At 36.7% G+C, this 25,484-nt stretch overlaps 2 non-coding genes across 2 annotated transcripts; both read right to left on the bottom strand.

Annotated features, from left to right (window-relative positions):
* Positions 1-1,449: 1,449 nt before the first annotated feature.
* On the bottom strand, positions 1,450-1,521 carry TRNAE-UUC (transfer RNA glutamic acid (anticodon UUC)). Its single transcript has one exon. It is a non-coding gene; the product is annotated as a tRNA-Glu (tRNA).
* An 89-nt stretch (positions 1,522-1,610) lies between these two features.
* On the bottom strand, positions 1,611-1,683 carry TRNAF-GAA (transfer RNA phenylalanine (anticodon GAA)). Its single transcript has one exon. It is a non-coding gene; the product is annotated as a tRNA-Phe (tRNA).
* Positions 1,684-25,484: the final 23,801 nt, after the last annotated feature.

The raw sequence follows: 25,484 nt of genomic DNA, 5'->3' as shown, positions 1-25,484 counted from the left end.
TGAGCCTGACTGATGAGACTCCAAGTCCCTTAGGTGAGACGTTGATCCCTCGGGAGAGTATAAAAGCTCTAATTATTTTAATGGAAATATAAAGGGGAAACTCTTGTGGATTGGATTAGGCCAAGTGATTTAGCCGAACTAGGATAAATCTCTAGTGTGATCTTTCTATCCATTATCTCTTATATTTCTACTATTTATCTTTTGTGCTAGTTATTTATCTGCCTCTTATATTCTTTATTATTTTGATGCTTCACCTTTTTCTATTTATCTCTTCTAACATAAATGATTTAAACCAAAGTGTTTTTATAAATCTATTTTTTTTGGAAATTTGAATATCATAATTCATTCTCCTCTTGTTTTTGGATTCACTTGGTCAACAAAAGTTAGTTGAAGATTGTCTGGTAGCCCTCAACAGTGACTCCCTTTCCTAGAGTTAAGGGTGAAACCTTGAAACTGGTATATTTCTGCTAACACTCAGCTAAGTCTTAAAGTGTAATTCAATAGAAGTCTCATCAGTCTCATCTTCTCTCTCATATTTGTCTATCTCATTTTCAACACAATTTTCTTAAAGGTTAGAAAATACGATTCGATAGTACTTTGCACAATTGTTAGGTTTGATACTCGACGTTGTCACTTTTTAATCATTAATTCCATCAATTCAATACACTTGCTGAAAACTCTATCAAATATCCCAAATGTATGAGCTATTTATTTATAAAAAAACATAAATATATAATACAAAGAGATCAAATTCATAAAATAGTTTGATGGATTGCTTATATATTTATAATAATTTTCAAGTTGTGGTATTTATGTTTCGTTGACACTATATTCTTAATGTGCAATTTTTCTTGAGCTTGTGGGTGCAAAATATTTTCCATCTGAACGCTATTAGCACAAAAATAGGTCGTAATCATTTGTTTTTTTTTTATTTTGGCCGACGTGTAATTTGATTTGAAGGGTAGACATGATTAAAAAAATATTTATCCTTGTAAAATAACGAAATTATATTTTTTTTCTCGCATGCATTAAAGAAATTGTATTTTTTATTTTTCATAAAATTACAAGTAATTTTAGTTTTCAAAATAAAAAATATTAAATTATGTTTATGCTATTAGATTCTTGAATATTATATATATTATTAATATAGAAAGGAATAAAATTTGTGTAGAATAAATTTATAATGATTAAAAAAGTTTGTATATTATAATTTTGTTAAATATGAAAAAAGAAATTACTGATAAAGAAAATCTAATTTATATTGATAAAGAGCTACAATTTAAATAAAATTGTTTAGAGATTTATTTAGCTAATTAAAGAGGATAGTTATATAAATGTGTTAATAAGAAATAATGTATATTGATAAACAAATGCTACATGTATAATTAGTTAGAGATTTATTGGTTATGCTAATTGAAGAGACAAGGGAATAAAAGTGAGAAAAAACACTTCCATTGCCGGGAATCGAACCCGGGTCTCCTGGGTGAAAGCCAGATATCCTAACCGCTGGACGACAATGGAATTGTTGAAATCAGTTTTAATTAATAAGAAACCAAACGAATGTTATACCATGCGATGGCAGAAAAAAGACGGAAATAGTAATGAAAAAATGCGGTGAGCGTGGATCGAACACGCGACCTTCAGATCTTCAGTCTGACGCTCTCCCAACTGAGCTATCCCCGCTGATATATAATTACGTCGTCACAGTTAAATACTTTATATATTTAGACCACTATTCATGCCTTTCAATCAAATATAGCACAACTGTGTGTGTTTTTCTTTCTGCCTTGTAATAACACTATTCTAAACACTATTTATTTTACTTCAAACAAATCAATTCTAAACACTATTTATTTTACTTCAAACAAATCAATTCTAAACACTATTTTTTTTTCATTTTTCTTTCGTCTTTTTTCAACCCATTTTATTAATACAATATTAATAAAATATTTCTATTTTAACTAATTTCTACTACCTGAAAAATACTTTATTATAAATATTGTATTATAATTTATTTCAACTTTTATTTAAAACATGTTGAGATAAGATAGTATTAGATAAATAAATTTTTATTTTTTACTAGTTGACTAGTAAAAAAACAGCATTTTTTTCTGTTTATAACTTTGTTCAAATTTTTATTTAGAAGATATCAACATGAAACACAATCTTAATCAATATTGTTGTTATTCATTCTTAATTAATTGATCAACAATTTTTTTTTAAATAGAACTTATAAATTATTCTTTAGTAAAATATGTATTCCGTGTATAAATAATAATTAATTTATTATTGTATTTTACAATGAATATATAAAAAATTTAACCAATTATTTCATGTATGAATTGGACGACGATTTATAAGTGATTTATTTTTAAAAAAATAATTTGAATAAAATTGAAGTGCAGACATTTTTCAATTTCATTTTTATTTGGCGATGTTAAAAAAATCTTAACTTTAACTAATTTTGTAGTCATAAATATTTGTCACTGTTTTAAGTACCATCTTGATGGAATGCACAAGGATGATAAGATTTATACCATCATAGAAGTTTCTTCGGAATAGCTGACAGAGTCCTTGTATATACCAAATTCTTTTGTATCAAAGCAGGAAATAATTCCGTATAAGACATCAGAATTGGGTCAAATTGCGTCGGTCTTTAGACACGGTTCTGTTGATGAGTACGTTATTGAAAACGTGATTGATAATTCGGTGCTACTTGAACAACTGGAGTAGGATTAATAATCGGGGTAACTGATGCCACATGTTGATAACGTTGATTGCTTCTCGGAGATCTCCTACGTTTTTCTGTCAAAGTAGCATTAGCATAATGTTCCTTCTTCTTGGGTAAACATTTTCCATACTTCCTAGAACTAACAGATGAACCACTTTCTTTCAATCGTCCCTCACAGACGCCTTCTTCTAGTCTCATCCTCGTTTTGAACATCTCGGTAAAATCACTGTGAGTGCTTGCAACCAGCCGGTCATAGTAGAACATACTCAAAGTCTTGAAAAAAATCTTTGCCATCTTTTTCTCTTCTAACGGAGGACTGACTTGCACTGCAATCCCGCATCATCTCTGCACGTACTCTTTGAAAGTTTCTTTATCCTTTTGGGACATAGCACGAAGTTGATCTCGGTCTCGCACCATGTCAATATTATACTTGTACTGACGAACAACAGCTTTACCTAGATTGTTGAAAGTACAGATATGGGTGCTATCAAGCCCCATGTACCACTTCAAAACAACACCAATCAAACTATCTTGGAAGTAATAAATCAACAGTTGATGGTTATCAGTTTGAGTCGACATATTGCGAGCATACATCACCAAATGACTAAAAGGACAAGAGTTACCCTTATATTTCTCGAAATCTGAAACTTTGAACTTATGAGGGATCTTCACATTAGGAACTAAACACAAATCATGAGCATTCTTCCCAAACAATTATTTTCCTCTCAGAGGTTGAATCTCTTTCTGCATTGCTTGAAATCCATCCATTCTTTCATAGACACCAACAATTTCACTCTGATCGGAATGGAAAATAGGTTCTTCCACATAAGGAGTAGCATGGACCATAGTAGGTGGTACAGACATAACAGGTTGAGCAACGGGAACTTCAACAACTGGTTGATATCCTTCAGGCACAAAGTGAGGAGGCATACCCCAGGGGAAACCAGGAGGCATGTGGTGTTGCGGAACACTGACCAGATCCACAGAAATGGGCGTAGAAGTGATTTCAGAAATCACAATCCTCTGAAGCGGAGTTTGAGGAGGATGAGGTTGATTCTAAGAAGCCTCCAAAACTTCCATCATCACAGTGAGCCTTTCCAAACTTTCTCTCAGAGTAGTCACTTCCTCACGGAGTTCACTATTATCTTGCTCTAAACGATACATCTTCCTCTGTTGATTAGCACGAGTATTGTACTGGTGAGACATATTATCTAAATGAAGACCAAGAAAAGGAAGCAATAAGACACCTGACAAACTTATACAAAGCAAGACCAAGATTCCATATGATGCATGATATGCAAATGTAAATGCATAGTTTTCAAGGAACTTCAAGATATAAAGCAAATTGCAAACGTCATAAACGAAATAACGTATTTTGAATTAATGAAAATCTTATTTTATTAATAGTGGCAAGGATTACAATCTGAAATACAATCTCAATAATCCCAAAACATAGGCGGAAATAAATTAGGTCTATGGAATCATATCCGATGATGACCCAACTCCAAGATGATATTTCTTGTGAAGTCTTTTGATCTCTCTCTCATAGTTGTTATTCATGGCATCCTTCTCCATCACGAGTTAATCTACAATGCCTTTCTAAACACCAGAAGTAGGAAGATGAGTAGATGATGAAATGTTAGAGGAAAATAAATCCTCTTGGTCCCTTTACCTCTTCATAGCACGTTGCTCAAGCAACTCTATCAAGTAGTCCTTTTCCTTCAACTGTTTCTACAATTCTATCTTCTCGAGGTTCGGAGCGTGAAACTTGTCTTCCCAAGCATTCTTCTCTTGCTTCATCCTAACCAAATCTTCTTAGAACTCCTATATGTCTTAAATATGAATAGTGGATGATTTTAAAACTACTAAAGACATAGGTATCTCATAAGCGTAAGGCATCTTGAATTCTTTTGCTCTCTTCTTCACCCAACTAGTGTAAGGTTCCAAAGCTACACAATTCCTCAATCCAAGCTTACTTTTTCCTTTCCTATGAATATTGTGCAGAGCATGCACCATCCTAGCCTTAAATCCTTGAGTGTCTTTCCCTTCTTGGAAAAATAAACCTTCTAACAAAGTGTTATTAGGTTTGTCCTTCATAGCCAACTCAAGTTGACGTCTTTGCAAAGTAAGATTGTAGTTGATTCCTCCTTATGTACCAAGAAGAGGCACATTAGAGAACTCCCCACAACTATCAATAATCTCGACGTTATCGTAAACAGAAGAATACAAGGTGATGTCATCATTGGTGAGAGACATCAGTCTTTGAGACCACCTTAAACAAACCTTATTTTCTTTGAATAAAGGAGAGTGTGGCAAGTGCAAAATATAATACTTGTACAACAAAGGTGTACAACTGACAATAGTTCCGCTTCCTTTAGAAGTCCTATGATGAATGGAAAAATAGGTGTCACCAAGCACATTTGGAATAGGATTCCCAACCAAAAAGATCCTAATAACATTAACATCAACTAAATTGTCAATGTTGGGAAACAAGACCAAACCATAGATGAGTAAGGAAAAAATAGTTTCAAAGGTCACCATGCTACCAGCATTAGCAAAAGAAAAAGGTCTTTCAATCATAAATTTTGAAGTCAACCCTCAAATATCTCCTTTGACGGTGAAATTAGCATTTACTTCAGATTTCTTCAGATGAATAGCTCCAGCAATAACTTGAGACTCCGGAATTCCTTCCAAACCACAAAAAGGAACCCTATCAGAAACTGGTATATCCAAAAGATAAGAATACTTCTCCAGGGTAGGAAACAACTGATAGTCAGGGAAAGTGAACCACCGATAGATTGGATCGTAAAATTGAACCAGAGTATAAAGGTGACCATCTTCAACATCAGTAGATGGAACGGTCAATTTCTAAATCGCGTAGTTTAACCTAGTGTGATCGTTTTATTTTTAAAATTTCCTACAAACGTCAATTTTATTAATCTATGTAGGTTAAAATTTCCTAGCGTATATCCAAAAGTGAAGCACTAGTAAAAAATTTCTAAATCTAGCTTGCAAGTGTCAATTTTATTAATCTACGATTCGCGTAGTTTAGCCTAGCGTAATCGTTTTATTTTTTCAGTCAAAATTTGAACAATCTGAGATTTTTAACCGATCACTTTTTATTTCAAAACTTGATCAAAACTTGTTTGTTTCCGAGAGGTTTATTTCGCGCTGATCATTTTGGTGCATTTAGTTTAATTTTTCAGGCACTTTTGCGCCTGACTCTTTTTCATTTTGAGTTCTTTTATTTTTCTATTTTTTTTCAAAATGTTCGAATTAATTAAATAGGACTAATAGTGGTCTTACTTCGATTTTATTTTATTTATTTATTAGTATTGATTTTTTATTTGATTTTAATTAGTATTCTCTTTTATCACTCAACAACAAAGATAGGGCGCTTATGGAATTTTTAGAGAAGATAAAACCCTGTTGTTTTACAATATATATGATAGGATGCATGGGGGATGCATCGTGTAACAACTAATTCAAGTTTACACCTAAATAGTCATCGCAGTACGTCCTAAAAGGACAAGATGGGTAAAGGATTCTAAGGTCCTTAGCTTCTCGGGCTCCCATGTCAGAAAAAGTAATGTCAATTACGACTACTCGTAAGACATTAGTAATCCCAAAGGGGCCTCCACTGAGCGGGGGATCTTAAGTTAGCTCATTAAGGATTAACTCTATGTAATCCAAACAAGACTATACCACCCTCCTATCATAAGAGCAATCAAGTCCGAGTATATGACTTATCTCACCATACAGAGAGCACCAAGCACCAGACAGAGCAAACAATAACAAACAACAAGAAACATAATATACACAAGTAAACAAAGAAGGGTTAAACCCACTAGGGACTACTCTTCAGTAGAGTCGCCATTTTTTTGTAGCGGTAATATTTTATAGATTAAGTTATTGATTAACTTAACTCACAAAGAAAAAGTCGGACCGTGCTTTTATTATTTCCAAAGGAAAGGGAAAAAGAACAAACAAAATCCAAAGAATTTTTTAAAACAAAAACTAATAAAAAGAGATAAGGGTGTGAGAGTTAGTTATGCAAAGGGAAGGTATTAGCACCCTAAACATCTATAGTATTTTATAGGAACCTCTTTGAAAAATTATGCATTTTGGCTTTTAAATGGTATTGTTTGCAAAAGAATGGGGAGATGAGAAGAAAAATATTTTTCTTAATTTTTGTGTTTGCCAAGACTTTTTGAGTCTCATGCATACGTACCAACAAAGTGCAATGGAGGATCAAAACCTCGTAGTTCGTGGTAAAAATAACAAAGATGTTTTTTATTCATTTTTAATCAAAATACATTTTGTCATTTTAATGAGAACACTCATCTAGCCACCCACAAGTATGAGAATTTTACATCACCACTGAGAAGGGCTCCAACTTGGATAAAGATCAACAAGTATGCCACTAGCTCTCTTAGGTGGAAAAGATTTAGCATCAATACTATGGGGATAGGAGAATTACATACCAACTATGGATATGACTCATGTCTAAACTTTGAGAAAAAAATTTAAAAGAAAAAGTTTACAAAGGACACAAAATAATTTGAATGAATTATGTATTTTTCAGTCTTTTGAAATTGGTTTGAATATGCTTAAGATGTGTTAGCATTTATTAAGAAAAAGATCTTGAAAAATCACTTGACAAAAGTCATAAAAAAAGATTACCATGTGCTAAGAAAGGTTTCATTTGGATGCTTGAGCAAAAAGTTATGGCATATTGAAGTTGACACGAAAACCTGGTCATGTAACTTAGAAAGTTCTAAGTCCCAAATGGTTGAAAATGACTTATAATGTTCCAAAGAATTACATGGCCTTCCAAGTATAATTTCACTTTGATCCTTGAAGAAAACTTGTAGAGGGTATCACATATGATATTATGCAAAAAAAATCAGCTTCAAATGTTGAAAATTGAATAAGTTATAATCTTTGAAAGTTGATAAAAAATCACTTGAAAATAGGTCAAATTTCACTAAGCCCACAAAGGACCTATAATGTCTCCAAACGTTTGATGATCCTCTAAGAATAATTGGCTCTTGTCATTTAAATATAAGTGGTATAGAATATTGATAAGATTCATATGCAAAAATAAGCATTCAAAAATGTTGAGAATTGAAGGAGTTGTGATCCTTTGAACTCTGACTTCAAATGTTGAATTTTGGTCAAACCTCATGGAATAAGCTTGTGCACTTGGACTTTTCTTGAATTTCATGGTACATGGATGATCATATGAACTCATAATAATATGTCCTTGAATGTATTTTGATTTAATTTCTCAAAGTTTGAGGTAACTTATTGAAGAAGGTGTGAAAATAAACACATGAACCTTTGACTTTTCTTGAGAAATAAACCATAAGACTTTGAGATACTCTTGATCAAAATGAGATTTCAAGATACTTGAGAACCTTAGAGATCATGATTTGAGTGATAGCCCTATTGGGAACCAATGGTTAACCATACTTTGCTGATGAATCAAAACAAATCCTAGTTGAGGAGCCATGCTTGATGCTCTTGATGAAAAGCCCTACCTTGCACAATAATCTTAAAGAAAACAAAACATATTTTTTCTATTTTGATTTGTGTTTAGATAAGAAATGAACATATAAACACAAAGGTAAAACACCAATAAATAGTTGCTTGATGATCCCTACAAAAGGCAAACCCCAAAGATGAGAGGGAAATGGCCAATATGTGATCTTGTTTATCTGCAAGGATGAAAATGATGTGTGGGATCTTCGGGTTGAAAATTAGGGTATGACACATTCCTTTTTGAGATGTGACATGAGCCAGGCATGTAAGAGAGGGGCATAACACCATAAAGTACCTCCTTTCTTTTCATGACGTTCATGTAAAGAGTAGTAAATGTCGGCTAAGAGGAAGGGTATTGGGTTACCCGAGAGAAATATTTCCACGACTATTTGATCCAAAAAATTATCTATGTTTGGGAAGAGAACCATCACATGAATCAAAAGGGCTACGATGGCATTGAAGGCTTTCAAATTCTCTACTTTCTCATTCTTCAAAGCCAAGTTTTCTAGAAATCCTCTTGAAAACCCTCTAAAGGTCCCCCTAACATCCCAATTATCCACCACTACCTAAATGTCTATACCCAGAGCCGAGGCTATCTTCTTAGGGATAACTTCTTCATTAATCGTAAGGAAAGGGTTATTCTTCCTCAAGCATCAACCTATCATTTCAATCTCCTTCAAGGTAGGATCCAACTGGAAGATCGAGAATGTAAAACACCGCAAATGAGGATCATAGAAACGTGTTGGGGTGATGATAGAAAATGGGTCAACCTGCATGGCGTTTGCCATGGAGAAAGCCATAAGAAGAATGACGTGTCCCTAGGGTTGGTTCAGAGGTCTCTGGTTTTTATTTCGAAGGAAAAGTTAAAAAGGCTCCTAAAGGAGTCTTGCTAAAATGCCTTAGTGAAAGTGAAACTTATTTGGAAATATTTAATGTCCATAGTGGGTCATGTGGAGCTCATCAAGCAAGCTACAAGATAAAATGGATTTTATTTCGACAAGGTTTGTATTGGCCAACTATGTTGAGAGATTATATTGAATTTGCAAAAGGTTGAAAAGAATGTCAAAAACATGCAAGTATTCAACATGTTTCTGCAAGTGAGTTGCATTCGATTGTCAAGCACTAGCCATCTAGAGGCTGAGCATTAGACTTAATTGGTGAAATTCGATCCACATCATACAAGGTTCATAGGTGCATTTTGGTTGTTATAGATTATTTTACCAAGTGGTGTTGTTGTTCCTTTGATCAATTTTGATAAGGTAACACCAATAATTTTATTCAAAACCACATCATTTAGCAGTTTGGAATTCCTGAAACTTTAACCTTTGAACAAGGTATAATTTTTACTGGTCAAAAGATGGTTGAGTTTGCTTCAGACTCAGGAATTAAATTGTTAACCTCTATCCCCTATAATTCTCAAGAAAATGGCCAAGTCGAAGCAGCCAACAAAATTATAATAGGCCTGATTAAAAGAGATGCGGGTCAGAAACCAAGGAATTGGCATAAGACTTTAGACCAAATATTGAGGGCTTGTCGAAATTCCTCTAAAGTGGAAATTAATTCAACTCCATTTTGACTAAAATTTGGTCATGATAGAGTCTTTCCTGTCGAGATTTATTTATATTTAACTAGAGTTCAAAGTCAAGTTGAAATTCTTTTTGACCATTATTAGAATATGAAGTTAGATGATTGAGTTAATTTAGATGAATAATGATTAATTGCTTTGAACATACTTATAAGACAGAAGGAGTGAATAACTAAGGCCTACAATAAAAAGGTTAAGTCGAAAGCCTTTGCATTTGGTAATTACATTTGCATAGTTATTTTACCTATGGATCGAAAAGATAGAACTTTAGGTAAATGGTCAACAACTTGGGAAGGCCCATTTCAAATCATTCAGGTGTTTTTAAATAATGCTTATGCAGTTGAAGAATTGAATCCTGAAGGTCGAATAATGAGAATAAATGGTAAGTACTTGAAAAATTACAAACCTATGATGCAATAAATTTTTATAATAGAAGAATAATACATAGGTGATAAAGATGTCAAAATGACATTAAAATTGAAAAATGCCAAAATGACAAATTGTCATTAACATAGGTATGTAATAGGAAATTTGAATCTAAAACTCAAATAGGAAATTCATCCTTAATCTTCTTAAGACGCTTCTTTGCAAGTTTTATCTTTGTGTCATTCATGGAGTCTTCTTACTTCAAAGCTTAATCTTCTTTGTACAAATCATAAACAACATCAACATATTGAAGACCAATGTTGGTTTCCTGGACCAATTTTTCTTTAATAGAAGCCAGTCTTGAGTTTTCGATCTCAACCTTTTTTTGTCTCTCTTCCTCGATCTTTCTCTATAACTCTTCCACCTACTTAGTCCAGTTTAAAATATTCTGAGTGCAAATGGCCACTTGATCTGTATCCTTTTTGGACTGTGCCTCTAGCTCGTTCACTCAACCTTGAGATTGAACAACTAAGGTCAATTATTGAGACATAACATCATTCTATTATTTGAGCTTGTTTCCAGATTCTTTCTTCATCTTGTTGTTCTGAGCAGTTTGGTCAAGAAATGGCTCAAACTCAAGGATGAAACTGAGGATGAAATCAGGTGAATCCGGATTCTTAAGTTGTTTTAACAAGGTTTCAACAATGTTTTGATATTATAGACAACAACAGGGTTGCATTCAATGGTCTAAAATATATCCATATTGAAAACCTTTGCTTTCAATTGTATAACTAGCACAATAGAAAAGTTAACAGAAGGCTCGTTTCCTTAAGCAGTTGAAGAGCTTGGATATTTTTTTATTAAGATACATTGACTGCTCGTAAGCTTCTTCAAGGCCTCTACATTGTTTATTTCATTTATAGACTTTAATTCTTCTTGATTGAGAGAAGTGTCAAAAAATTTAGATGAGGAATCCTCAAATTGAGAATGAAGAATGGTGGCTATGGTTGAAAGAGTTTTTTCAATAGTTGTTGGTGAACCTTTTGAAGTCTCAACAATCAGTGGTTGATATTTTCCAGTATCAGCAAGTTGAGATTCCTTTTGACCTTGATATTCTTTGTCCTCCATTTTTTGATCAATATGTTCTTGGTCTTTTGGCGTTGAAACTTTGTCAGTTGTGCCAATTAATTGTTGTTCAGGGTCTTGATTATTTGAACTAGGTGATTGGTTCTTAGAGTCTAAACATTCTGGATTAAAGGGTTGTTGTTTAGGATTCTAGAAATTGAATGCCCCTATTGGTTGCTTAACAACTATTTCCCCAACTAGATCTTCAGGATTCTTTTTCTTGTTTAGCTTGATACTTTCTTCTTCTTCTTTATCAGCAATCTCAATAACATGATTTTTTCTTTTTTTTCTTTGGTGGACTAGACTTAGAGGCCTTAACCTTTTTATTTTTTGCTTATCAAAGTGATGAAGTTTCAATATCACCATTTTTTCTTATTTTTTTGAGGCCTTAACATCAACTTGCCAACTACTTTAATATTTGGGGGGTATAGGTCTATGGGAAACTTCACCATTTTCTTCAGAACTTTTGTAAGAACAAGATTTAGTTTTGCATCTGGCCTTATGTTTTGATGATAAGAAAATACATAGACTCTTAGAGAACATATTTATACCCTAATGTTTTTGTTAAGTGTGCAAATACTAGATATAAATTTTGACTCTGAAGGAATGACGTGTGACGTCATTAGATTTTGAACCAAGTGCACTTTAACTCTGAGATGTGTGTTCTACAAGATAATAAAGCTCTAGATTACTCAACGCTTCTGAATGTTACTTATCCAAAGCTTTATGACTCAGAAGCTTATGACATTGTCAAGCTCTAAAGTCTTGCGCTCAAACAACTTTAATGAATTGTGTCACCAGACTCTGAAGACCATGTTCTAATGAACTTGATCAAGACTCTAAAGACCAAGTTTTTGAAGATTATTTCATACAGACTCTGATTCTTCTTCTATGCATGCTTAATCAACTTTCTATCTAAAGCCACTGAATATTTAAAGATAAGATCAAAAAGGTTTTATGTGAGAAAATAGTACACAGTACAAGATCAAATATTCTTTCCACTACACTGATTTTATGGAGAAAGGAATGTACTATTGTACCATTGTGTCTCCCATTTTAATAGACCGTTATGCAAGGATACATCTACATTTACGTATTCCATTTCTACCCTTCAACAAATCTTTGCATTGCCTATATAAAGGAGTCTTGGAAGAATGGAATGGTAACTAAGTTCCAATGCTAAGAGAATATCATTTACGCAAATATTGCATATTGTGAATATTTTTGAGAGAAAGAGAAACAAACACACAAGGAAATTTTTTCATACTCTTCATAAAATATATTTTGTTAGAAATACTTTGCAACTCATTTATGTATTCTGCTTTCTTAGAAGCATTTTGTAACATATTTTGCATCTCAACATTTGTGATTACATTTCCTTGAGTGACTAGGGTTTATTAATAATTACTCAAGAAGACATTGACATATAATCTTTGTGATTGTAGTCAAGTTTGGTTATAGTGGATTAAGGGCCAGTTTATTTTAACTTTAAAAAAATGGATTTTTTCTTTGTATTTTTGAAAATGGATTTTACAAAAATGTTTTTCAAAATATTACAAGTTTTCTAAATTTATTTTTTATAAATTAAAAGATTGAATTGTTGATTGTATAACATAAATATACATTATTGAAGATCAAAACATAGTCAAAATCACAATTTTTTAAAAAAATTGTATCTCAAAAATGATTTTTAGAAAAAGCTATTTGAAATAGCTTCAAAATTAAGTGATTTTTTGAAATTTTGATATCCAAAAAAAGTTTGGTAAAATGATAAAATACCTAAAATAACATTTTAAAAATAACTATTCAAACAAAATTTTCATTTGAAGCTTTAATGAAAAGTTTCTTTGTAAATTTTTTTTACATTAAAATATATAACACTATAAAAATCATTTTTAAAAAAAGCCAAAACAAACGGGCCCTAAGTCCTTGTGATAAGGAGAAATCACCTTGACGGATGGACTGGAGATAACTTCGTTAACAGTGAACCAAGATAAAAGTAATTGTGTTCATTATTTTTGTTCTAAGTTTTTTGTTTGTCTTTTCGGGCAACAAAATTTTTCGTTCTTTAAACCCAACTCACCCCCCCCCCCTTTGTTTCCATTACCTTTGATTGGCATCAGAGCTCCAATTCTGGTATTGATTATTTATAAAACACTTCACTGTGTCAGATAAAGATCCAGATTTGTGAAACATTATGGCAGGAATCCCTCCACCAGTTGCACTCATTGTTAATAATGAAAGATATCATTAGAGTGCCAAGACCCTGTCTTTGATGGAGATTTTTTTTACTATTGGAAGATAGAATATGAAGTTTTTTTCTTGGTCATGATGTGGATCTATGGGAAATGGTAGTTGATGGCTACATTCTACCTGTTGATGGCAGTGGTAACAAGGTAGAAAGAAGAATGATGACTGGTAACAAAAGAAAGATTACAAGAATCATCATAAAGCAAGAACTATTCTGCCGAATGTTATATCATACTCTGAGTATGAAAAGATCACAAATAGAGACAAAAACAAGTCTATATTTGATTCTTTAAGGACGACTCATGAAGGAAATGCTCAAGTGAAAGAAACCAAGGCGCTTGCCTTGATACAAAAGTATGAAGCCTTCAAAATGGAGGATAATGAAACTATTGAGAACATGTTCTCAGGGTTTCAGACTCTTTTTATAGGACTGAAGGTTCTAGACAATGGTTACTCTATTGCAGATCATGTTAAGAAAATTATCAGAAACTTACCCAAGAGATGCAGGTCTATGGTAACTGCGTTGAAGCTATATAAGGATATGAATAACACAATTCTTGAAGAACGTGTGAGTTCTTTGAGAAGTCACGAGATCGAGATTGAAGAGGATAAGCCTCAAAAGAAAAGTTAAAATTGTGGCTCTAAAATCCATGGGAAAGTCTACAAAGACTAAAGTCTTTCAAGTAGAAGAAGAAGAGGATTCTTAAGAAGACTCTGAAGAAGAAGATGAGTTGTCTCTTATTTCTAGAAGAGTTAACCAAATCTGGAAGAAAAGACAAAGCAATTTCAGAGGCTCTAGAAGGACAGGTGGTTATTCTGAGTCTACACGTGGACTGGATAAGTCAGGTGTTAGCAAAGATGTTACCTTCTTTTAGTGTAAGTGATCAGGAAAATAGCAAGTGTACTATTTTGCCTTTTATAGTAATAATGGGGAAATTCCCTGAATGTCGATCTCAAGGACTGCACGTTAATATTGAGTTTAAATTATCAGTCAATTAAACAAAAGGTATTAATTTGGGTTTTTGAGTGTAAAAAGAAAATAATAAAGAAATATGAAAATAAGGGTTTATAGAGAAAAAGGAACAATGCCAGGGAAGGTTGTCGCATCGCGCGAAAAACCGGCGGGAAAAGAAAGAAACAGAGCCGCCACCGTGCGTTATTTATCCCAAAAGAGGGAAAGGAAACGCTCAGAGTAAACCTGGGAAAAGAACATGGTCTCGCGACCAAAGAGAATGGGTTCGGGAGTCGGTTATGCGAAGGGAAGGTATTAGCACCCCTACGCATCCGTAGTACTCTACGGGATCCACGCACACTAGAAAGGAAAATTGGTTGCTAAACACTGCTCAAATACTCACACACACTGGCTGAAAGAAACGCAATAGACTGACTGAAACTGAACTCGGCAGGATGTCGCATCCTGGGCCTACTTAGTCTATCAGGCATAGACATCAGAGTCCAAGTAGTTCGGACTGGGGAAACGACACATGCTCGCTAGGATATCGCATCCTATGCATACGTATCTTCTCGGACGAGAGAAGAATCAGAGCATTCGTAGCTCGGCTGACACGCACACAAACAAACGCAGGCAAAGGCAAACGTGGAGCCTGAATGCCAATCACTGGACTTACATCAGCATCCGAACCAAACACACACAAGAAGGCAAACGTGGAGCCTGAACGCCAATCACTGGACTTACATCAGCATCCGAACCAAACACACGCACACTGGAACCCGAATGCCACTCGATGGACTTACATCAGCTTCCAAGCACACAACAGCATAACAAGTTAATAGGGAGTCGGGGACTCGAGCCTATAACTGTCAAGCACACACTCAGACAAACAGACAACAAACTGCTAAGGAGTCAGGCACTCGAGCCTAGCAACTGTCAGACAACACACACAAAAGAAAGAAAAGGCGCCCGGAGAGATCAGCTCAATCTCCTGCCTACATACTTCATCTGGTATGAAGATCAGGGCGATGTAGTTCCCCTACGCAGGGATAAAGGACCTAGCCTAACCAGATAACAGAGGGAGACACAACTAGGGAGACTACGACTCGAGCCTAGATGTTATCATGCAAATCATCCCTAAGTTAAGGTTTCTAGCTAAATGGCACAAGGGCCAACCTATCCTAAGCATGGCTCACACAGGAAGCAAGCCACACATACTTAACTTGCACAGGAAGCAAGCCAAGCAAAACCTAACTTGCACAGGAAGCAAGTCTAAACTAATCCTAACTTGCACAGGAAGCAAGTCAAACTATCCTAACTTGCACAGGAAGCAAGTCAAACTATCCTAACTTGCACAGGAAGCAAGTCAAACAATCCTACAAGCACAGATAGCACACGCTATACACAAACAAGTGGCTCAAACAAGGGTTAGGTTTTAGTCAAGGGGTCATATCAACCTCAACAAACAAACCTCCGGAACTGGGTGAATGTTGCTCTTAACCTTGCCATTGAGGGGCTAAGGTGAAGCAGATGAAAGGATGAAGTGAGGATGAGACCTCACAGCTCTTATCCCTGGCCTGGGAGAGCTCAAGACAAGAATGTGTGGGTTCAGAAAGTGGGAACCCTTCTACACATTAAAACTGAATCAACTGTACAATTGTACAAGATCTTGGGTTTGTATCTGCAATGCATCAACACAGTGGTGTGAGCAAAGCAGATGACACACTGAATAGTGGGGGATAGATTGCATATCCCTACCTTCCACCAATTGCCTCTTCACTTAGGAGGTCTTTGACTCTATGCAAGGACAAAGTTAAACATCCAGAAACATTGCCTCTTAAGGAGGACTTCAGACAGTTGCCTGGCCAAGTAACAGGCCAGGTCTTCCAGACTACATGGAGTAAAGAGACATACCTCAATGCAAATTGCTTATACAAGCAAAGCAAAGCAAAAAGTTCACAAGGAACTAAGCAACTAAAGCACCTGAAACAGTCAAGCAGATGTTAGTATGTAACTTCAAACAAAACAAACAGAAACAGACACCAATAGTCAATTAGAGGCATATGGATGTGCAAGGCACAAGGCCTAAGGCATGTAAGCCAAGCCACCTACAAAACAAAGAGGTTAGACAATGATACTTGAGTAAGCTCAATCAAAAGAATTGGTCTTAATGGTCATTTGATGGTCAACCTGAAATCACAGACTCAAAGGTGAGTAACAGGACCACTAGGGCAGCCTAGGGTCAAAAGTGAATGAGAAAGTCAAGACAGCAAGGGGTAAGTATCCAAAATCATGCTCAAACAATTAGGAAACAAAACCAATTGGGTTCACACTCATATCACTCACTATCATCATTTCATGAACCATTTAGGTCAAAACATGGTAAACAGAAGCTCACAGAAGTCAACAGCAAGACTTAACTCAAAAGCAATCTAAACATTTTTCAAAAATCACCAAATAAATCATGATCAAACCTAACACATAGCATGGTAAGCATGTCAAATTTCATCCCATTGGACAAGTGGAAGGCAGTCAATGAAAATCAAAAGTCAAAGCCAATTTGAACATGCTCATAGAAGTCAACCAAACATGCATCAACTTAGAAAAATCATAAGTCAAGAATGGTGTATGATAAATGAATGGGATCAAAACCATGGCAAAGATGGGGATGTCTAGTTATCTCATGCAAAATTTCATGTCCATCCAATAAAGTATGAGAATTTCACAAATGAAATGGGAACATGTGTCACACAAAGTCAACATTTGACTAGGCAGGGAAGAAAAATCTCAAACAAATGGAAAATAGTTCAAATAAAATCCAAGAAAATTCACAACTAAACTAGACATACAAGAGTAGGCTCATGCAAAAATCAAGTCATTTGGAGGTCAAGAAGCATGGCAATGAAAATCATGAAGTTGGACATCAATGGTGTGACACAAATTGTCACACCCTAATTCTAAAAATCATATCTCACAAACCCAAATGATAAATTCACAAACTTTATACCAAAATCACCATGAATGTGTCTAGTTTAAGCACAAAAAATTTGAGAGCCATTGGATACATTCTCATCATTTCACAATTGATTTGGCAAGGTGTACAAAATTTGGTCACATGTCACAAACCCTAAGGCCATTTAAAAACCATTCATCCAAAATTCTGGAAAAATATGATAAAAAAGTAGAGATTATGATGAACACAACACAAAAAATCCCATTCAAATTGGATGAAAATTGAAGCTTTTATGATTTTTGTAAGAAGGCCATGAAATTAAATGAAATAATAAAACAAGGATGGCAATTTGGTAATATTATGAGTCACTTAACCAAACACAGTCGTTTTGGCCCTTGGAATGGAATGTTTTGATTGGAAGAGGGAATCTAAGCCATGCAGCACGTAGGAATGAAGAAAATTCTGGGAAAATACACATTGGAATCTAGGGTTCATGTTCATTCATCCCCAAATTCGAATTTCTCAATTTTCTCCCAAAAATGCCAATTGAGCATACCATTGTGATCATCAAACAACATACAACAACAATCCAAACCCTATTTTCATTAATTTGAACTGCACATCAAGAAATCAAAAGAAACATTTTCGAGCACCAAACTTTATCTCAACATATCTTCATGGACAAGCAATCATTTTCAAAAAGGAAAGCATCATGGTACTCAGCATTGAAAGGCCTATTCAAAACATGTGTCAATTTAGAAATGGTGGAAGTTGAAACTTACCAATTTGGAGGAGCAGTTGTGTTGCTGATGCTTTTTGATGGAATTGAAGTGAAATAATTGTCCCTTAGAGTCCTAGATGATGAATGATGAGAGTTGTTTGACTTTGTGGATGCTTGGAGTGAAATTCAATGTTCAGCCTCTTTGATGATGAACCAACAAGACAAGGTCAAGGTGTGGTTTTGGTGTTTGACAGCAAAATGAAAATGCATAGCAAGGGTGAGGTTTGAGTGTAGTGTAAATGCCAAGGTTCTGTTGTGTTTTGGACAGGGTTTTGAAGAATGCAAAAAGCAAGGTGAAGCTTGAGAGAGTGAAAACTCACAGGTTGGTCTGCTGCTGCAAGGTTTTTATGACAGAGAAATGCAAGTGAGGTTTGTTTGCCAAGCAAGGTTGAATGGATGCTTGTTCTACTGTGTTGATGACAAAAAAAACTGCAAATGGCCAAGTGAGTTGGTGCAGTCTTAGGGTGAGGGAGTGTATGCATTTGGTTGCATTGGCAAGGCTAGGTCAAGTTGGTTGGGGTAGGCTGCCATGACAGAGAATGTTGGAGAGTATGGTTTGAGCATTGGCCAAGAGTTGTTCTTGCTGCAGACCGATTTTGATAGGCCCAAGCAAGGCAGAATTAATGCAGTTAGGAGGAGTCCTCTTCTGCTGCAGAATGTGTTTTCTTTTGGTGAATGCTAGTGGTTCAACATAATGAAAGGTTATGGAAATGCAATGGCCAGGTTTAGGTTTTGGAGGTTTTGGACATAAGAAAATGGAATGCAAAATGGTAGGGTTAGGTCTGTGTTATTTTGGGCAGAAAGAGTGAGGTGCACCTAGCAGGGTAAGTGAATGTTGTCATGTGGTTGTGGCAAGGCCAAGTCTGAGTTGGTTGTGGTGGACAAGGTTTTGGCAGAAAATGCACAAGCAAGGTGAGACTTTTAGGATTAGTGAAAGTGTTGTGGTATGCTAATGGTTTCTCATGACAGAAAAAGAATGGGATTAAGGTCTTGCCCTCCTGTTTTTGAAAATGCCCTTGCCACTTTTCAGCAAAGAGAAAAACCCCTACTGTTGAGTGTTGGCCCTTCTTTGTGTGCCTGCCCCTGGTTTTCTTATGACAGGTGTGTTTTTGTCATGGCCAAGGTAAGGTGTCTGGGATCATCCCCTGCTGCAATGTGCTTTTAGAATCAGAATGCATTCCCTCATTTGCCTTGGCCAAATGGTTTTTTCTGCTGCCACTGCTATTACTAGTGAAAGCCAATATACCATGCCCTGCTGTTACTACTGTCCTTCAAAAATGACAGAAAATTGCTTGTACTTTGCTGCATTAAATATGGCATGGTATGGTTGTCCTTTAAGTGCACAGCATGGTGTGTTTTAAGAGGAATGTCAAGAGTGTTTGTAGTTGGTCTTGGTTGTGGCAGGTTTGTGAAGAAATGGCCAAGGGTTTTCTGGTTGGAAATTCAGTGAAGGTTCTTTGTGGTCTGCTATATGATGTTTGAAAACATTGTGTTTTGGTTCATTATGCTTGGACAGAAAATGCAAAAAAAAACAAACTGACTGCAACTCTTGGATTTTCAAGGCAGGTTTTGTTCTTCTTCTTTTGACAGCCAAAATCTTGGCCAAGAAAATGAATTGTTTTTGAGAATGGGAAGTTGGTCCTTTTGCTGCAGTTTTTTCATGACAGGTGGTCACTACAAACTCTGCTGTCTTGTGTTGCTAGCAGGGTTCAGTTTTGGATGAGTGTGGTTTTGAGCAAGGGCCAAGGTGTTTCCTTTGCTGCAGTATGGTGTGACAGTACAAATTAAGGTGTGGAAGCATGGATGAATGATTGCTTTGTACTCATTTTCCAAATCTTAAGCAAGTGAGGCATGGCTTTATGTACAATTGGTTATTTGGCTGCATAATGAGGCTCTAATGACAGAAGAAATGCTGCATAATTGCTGTCCTTTTGAGGTACAAGGCAAGGCATGGACAAGTATGGTTAAATTGTACCTTTCTTACAATTCAAGCAACCAAGCATGATTCACATGTGCTGCATAATTTGACTTTGCAAACACACTTAAAATGATATTTATGAGCTGTTCCAATTGGCCAAATGTTGAAAACATGTTTAAATCAAAAAGTCAACTCTTGGTCAAACTTACATTTAAATGAAAAGGTCAAAATATGCCATTTTGATTGGTGAAGTTTTGGCACATGAAATTTATATTTTTGGAAAGAGGGGATCAAATGTGACTTGTAGGAAAAAACCCCACCAAAATTGGCCAAACGGTTTGGGAGATATGGCCCTTTGAAGTTCAAGATTTTCGGAAATCGATTCGATCATAACTTGCCAACCACACATGGGAATTGAGAGTTCTAGGACTTTTTGGAATGGGAGAACAAGATCTTCAACTTTCATGTTGGGCAAAAATTCATTTGAGGCTTATATCATGATGTAAGTTTGAGGATCAAAACTTTCCATTTTTGGTAAGTTTCAGTTACAGGCCCAGTTTCCACTTTGGGAAATTGTTGATCTGGCTTCAAATTCTTCCATGATGGTGTTTGGCATGATATATGATGACTATTTGGACATGAATGAACTCTCACAACCAATTCCAATCATCAAATCACTGATTAAATGGACAGTTGACCAACAGTTGACTTTTAGGGTTTCTGCCTGATTGTGCATTGACTGATGACTTCCAAACCCTAATTCCTTGAGAACTTGACTTCAAATGATGTCCCAAGTTGTACGAACTCTTGATTATTGACCATGGTGCCCAAATTCCACAAGAATGGCCACCATCCACTGCTTTGACTGACAGTTGACTTTCTTTGACTTTTGACTGTCTGTGTATGAGCTGATGATCTCCAAGCCTTCAACCCTTGACCTGAACACTTCAAATGAACCTCCAAGTCATGTGAACTTGTTGGACCAACCCCAAGGCCTTGATTCAATGAGAAATTCCTTTGCTTGCTTGGTTGACTGATCAGGAGATTAGTTTGACCTAATTCTTGATTGCTTGCTCTTGGGGCAACTGAGGGACAATGCAAATGCTATGCAATGGATCATGATATGCTATGACCCAATATGAAAATGTATGCATAATGATAGGTGCAAATTTGAGGTGCTACAGCTGCCCCTATTCAATCAGCTGGGAACCTGAACGGATGAGAGCAACGGCTGTCAGACTTTCAGGGTAAACAGGGATTGAATACCAAAGAACCGTAGAATTTGCACAGTACTGGATATGATACAAGAAGAACCACGTCATTTACCGATGACGCCTGCAATTGACAACTTCAGAAAAGCAAAACCATTTACCGATGGTTGGAGAATTGGAAACTTGATATTTACCGATATCAACTTCAGCACGACCATTTACCGATGGCGGCTGGGGAAAACAAACTTCTGAAAAGCAAAACCATTTACCGATGGTTAAAACTGGGACCTTGATATTTACCGATATCAACTTCAGCACGACCATTTACCGATGGCTGCTGGGAAACAGATTTTGATGAGCAAAACCATTTACCGATGGTTAGAACTTGATATTTACCGATATCAACTTCAGCCAGACCATTTACCGATGGCTGCTGGGAAACAGATTTCTGAAAAGCAAAACCATTTACCGATGGTTAGAACTTGATATTTACCGATATCAACTTCAGCCAGACCATTTACCGATGGCTGCTGGGAAACAGATTCGATGTAGAAAGGAAGCCAGACCATTTACCGATGGTGGCTTTAAAGAAACTCGACATTTACCGATGTCAACTCTAGCAAGGCCATTTACCGATGGCATGCTGCAACTGGGAATTCGATATTTACCGATATCGAAGAAAACTGGGCCATTTACCGATGGCATCTCCACTTGGGGAGGAACAACAAAATCTTTGTTGTGGTACCAAACAAGACGTTTACCGACGACTTCTGGGGATCTTGATTTCACGACCAGACATTTACCGATGACTGGGATGAGACTCGACGTTTACCGACATCGAAAGATGATGTTTACCGACATCAAAAGAATGACCAGGCATTTACCGATGACTGGGATGGGACACGATGTTTACCGACATCGAAAGATGATGTTTACCGACATCCAAAGAAATGACCAGACATTTACCGATGACTGGGAATGAGAAATTTATTGGGGAGATACGAATTTTGCAACTGGAAACCAGATAGGACATTTACAGATGACTCTACTGGGGATTTCTAGTTGGGGATTATCAGACATTTACCGATGACTGAGGAAAAGACTCGATGTTTACGGACACCGAAACAATGGTGTTTACCGACACCAAAAGAAAGAAACACACGTGGGTGCTAGCATGACACTTACCGGTATCACAAGAACAACCTTTTAGATATGCCAAGGCAAGGCTGATCACTTGCTGGGGGTCTCACTGAGGAGAAATAGACTTTCTGTCACCATCGGGTGAGGAAATAAACCTCTGTCACCATCGGGTGAGGAAATAAACCTCTGTCACCATCGGGTGAGGAAATAAACCTCTGTGGGGATAATCAAATCTGAATGCTGTCAAGGGCAACTGTAGCAGACTTGCTGTGCTGACGTTGAATGAAATGATCCGCCTCTGCCGGGGATACGGTCTGGTGAAGTTAACACATGAATGCATATGTTTGAATTTTTCTATGGCGTAATGCTCCATATATGAATGGAAATGCTACGCAATTTGAGGATGCAATGATTACTACATGCAAAATGCAAATGAACCCTGGCTAGGGAGCCGAAATGATCAGATACTCTGACTCTGTGGGGAGACTCCTCTTGGGGAAATAATCTGCGGGGAACTCTGCTTGAGGAATGGTAAAGCGACTTCATACTCATGTTGAAGAATAGCACTGCTGCTGGGGAAAGATAAACTCCGCTGGGGATATCCTTCAGTCCACAGGTAGAATAAATGCTGGAGATAAATTTCGATGAACCTGCCTCACTCGGGGAGGAAATCGGCAAATACAGGCCTACTGGGGATAGGCAATCCTTAGATCTGTTGGGGAATAGAGGGCACTATCCACAGACGTCTTCGCGGGGGAACATAGCTCTGATAGCTTCCAAACTTGCTTGGGGAAAAAAATATCTGCTGAGGAAACGTCCTCACAGATGCCAACCTGAAAACAGTACAACAAAATGCCCCCAGGGGGTACATGGACAAGATACGCTCAAGTGTCCTCAACATTCAAAGTGATTTTCAAATGTTTCATCATTCTGCGCATTGTTGTGTAGCCTTCATGTTCTTATATATGCAATGCTTATCAAAAATTCGGACATTTTGCAAACAAAACAGTAAAAAAAAACAAAGAAGCTGTTTATCTGAATAACGATTTTATTGATTGAAAATGTGCCTGAAGAGGCAAATACATTGGGAAGCAATTCCTAGAAAGAGGTAATTGCGTACAAAAGGAAAAAATCTATCCTAATGGCAATGTGAACACGGCATCCACTATTTCCCAATTCTGTTATAACTCACAGATCATCAGTTTTCCTCCCAACTCCTTGCTTTCTGAGAAGAATGACTGGACAGATCACATCTTTCGAGATGGCAGACGACAAAGCTTGATGAAGTACAGACAACTCAGACTGTAGTCTTCGCTTTAATCCCTAACTTTTGCCTGGATCGCCCTTTCGGGTTTTCAATCCACCGGGATACCCATTTTTGCCTAAGCCGCCCTTGCGGGTTTTCGACTTACCGGGTGTACAATTTTTTTTATTTTATCCCTAATTTTTGCCCGAACCTTTTCTTTCTGTTTTTGGTTCGCCGGGATGCCCATTTTTTGCCTGGACTCTTTTATTCTTTTTGTCCAGCGGGTCAATTTATGCGAAGTATTTTTTGACTACATCTGAGTTGACAGGAGACGGAAAATCTTCACCATCCATAGTTGTAAGCATCAAGGCTCCACCGGAGAATACCTTCTTCACAACATACGGACCTTCATAATTAGGAGTCCACTTGCCCCTGTTATCTGTACCGGGAGGGAGGATCCTCTTCAAAACTAGATCACCGATCTGATATGTCCGAGGACGCACTTTCTGATCAAAGGCTCGCTTCATCCTTCTCTGATACAACTGTCCATGGCATACAGCTGCTAACCGTCTCTCCTCGATAAGGCTCAACTCGTTAAACCTTGTTCGAATCCACTCGGCTTCGTCCAGCTTGACATCCAATAAAACTCTCAGAGAAGGAATCTCCACTTCAACAGGTAGGACAGCTTCCATACCATACACAAGGGAGTAAGGGGTTGCCCCGGTCGACGTACGTACTGAGGTACGGTACCCATGCAAAGCGAAAGGCAGCATCTCATGCCAATCCTTGTACGTAACGACCATCTTCTGCACAATCTTCTTGATATTCTTGTTCGCCGCTTCTACAGCACCATTCATCTTCGGTCTGTAAGGAGAAGAATTGTGATGTTCAATCTTGAAATCTTTACAAAGCTCTTTCATCATCTTGTTATTGAGATTCGAACCATTGTCAGTGATGATTCTCTCAGGAACTCCATAACGACAGATGATTTCTTTCTTGATGAACCGGGTAACCACTTGTTTGGTAACGTTAGCATAGGAAGCTGCTTCTACCCATTTGGTGAAGTAGTCAATCGCAACCAAGATGAAGCGATGTCCATTCGAAGCAGTAGGCTCAATCTTCCCAATCATATCAATGCCCCACATGGCAAACGGCCAAGGCGAATTCATGATATTCAGAGGGCTTGGTGGTACGTGCACCTTATCAGCATAGATTTGACACTTATGGCACTTCCGAGCATACTTGAAACAATCGGATTCCATAGTCATCCAGTAATAACCCGCTCTCAACAATTTCTTAGCCATTGCATGTCCGCCGGCATGAGTACCGAAGGAACCTTCATGAACTTCCTGCATTAACATGTCTGCCTCGGGTCTGTCCACGCATCTGAGCAAGACCATGTCAAAGTTTCTCTTATACAACACATCATCCTGATTCAAATAGAAGCTTCCAGCTAGCCTCCTCAGGGTTTTCTTGTCATTCTTCGACGCACCTTCAGGATACTCCTGAGTCTTGAGGAAATTCTTGATGTCATAATACCACGGCTTCTCATCAATAGCAACAACTACTCGGCTGCAAACACATACGCAGGCCTCTCGAGTCGATTCACCGCAACATGTGGCACATGATTCCACCAATGAACTTTGATCATAGACGACAAAGTAGCCAAAGCATCAGCCATT

The sequence above is a fragment of the Lathyrus oleraceus genome, chromosome 7 (assembly GCF_024323335.1).
Source record: "Lathyrus oleraceus cultivar Zhongwan6 chromosome 7, CAAS_Psat_ZW6_1.0, whole genome shotgun sequence".
NCBI classification, from domain to species: Eukaryota; Viridiplantae; Streptophyta; class Magnoliopsida; order Fabales; family Fabaceae; genus Lathyrus; species Lathyrus oleraceus.
The sequence above is the reverse complement of the archived record's forward strand: the minus strand, read 5'-3'. Positions and strand labels throughout refer to the sequence as shown.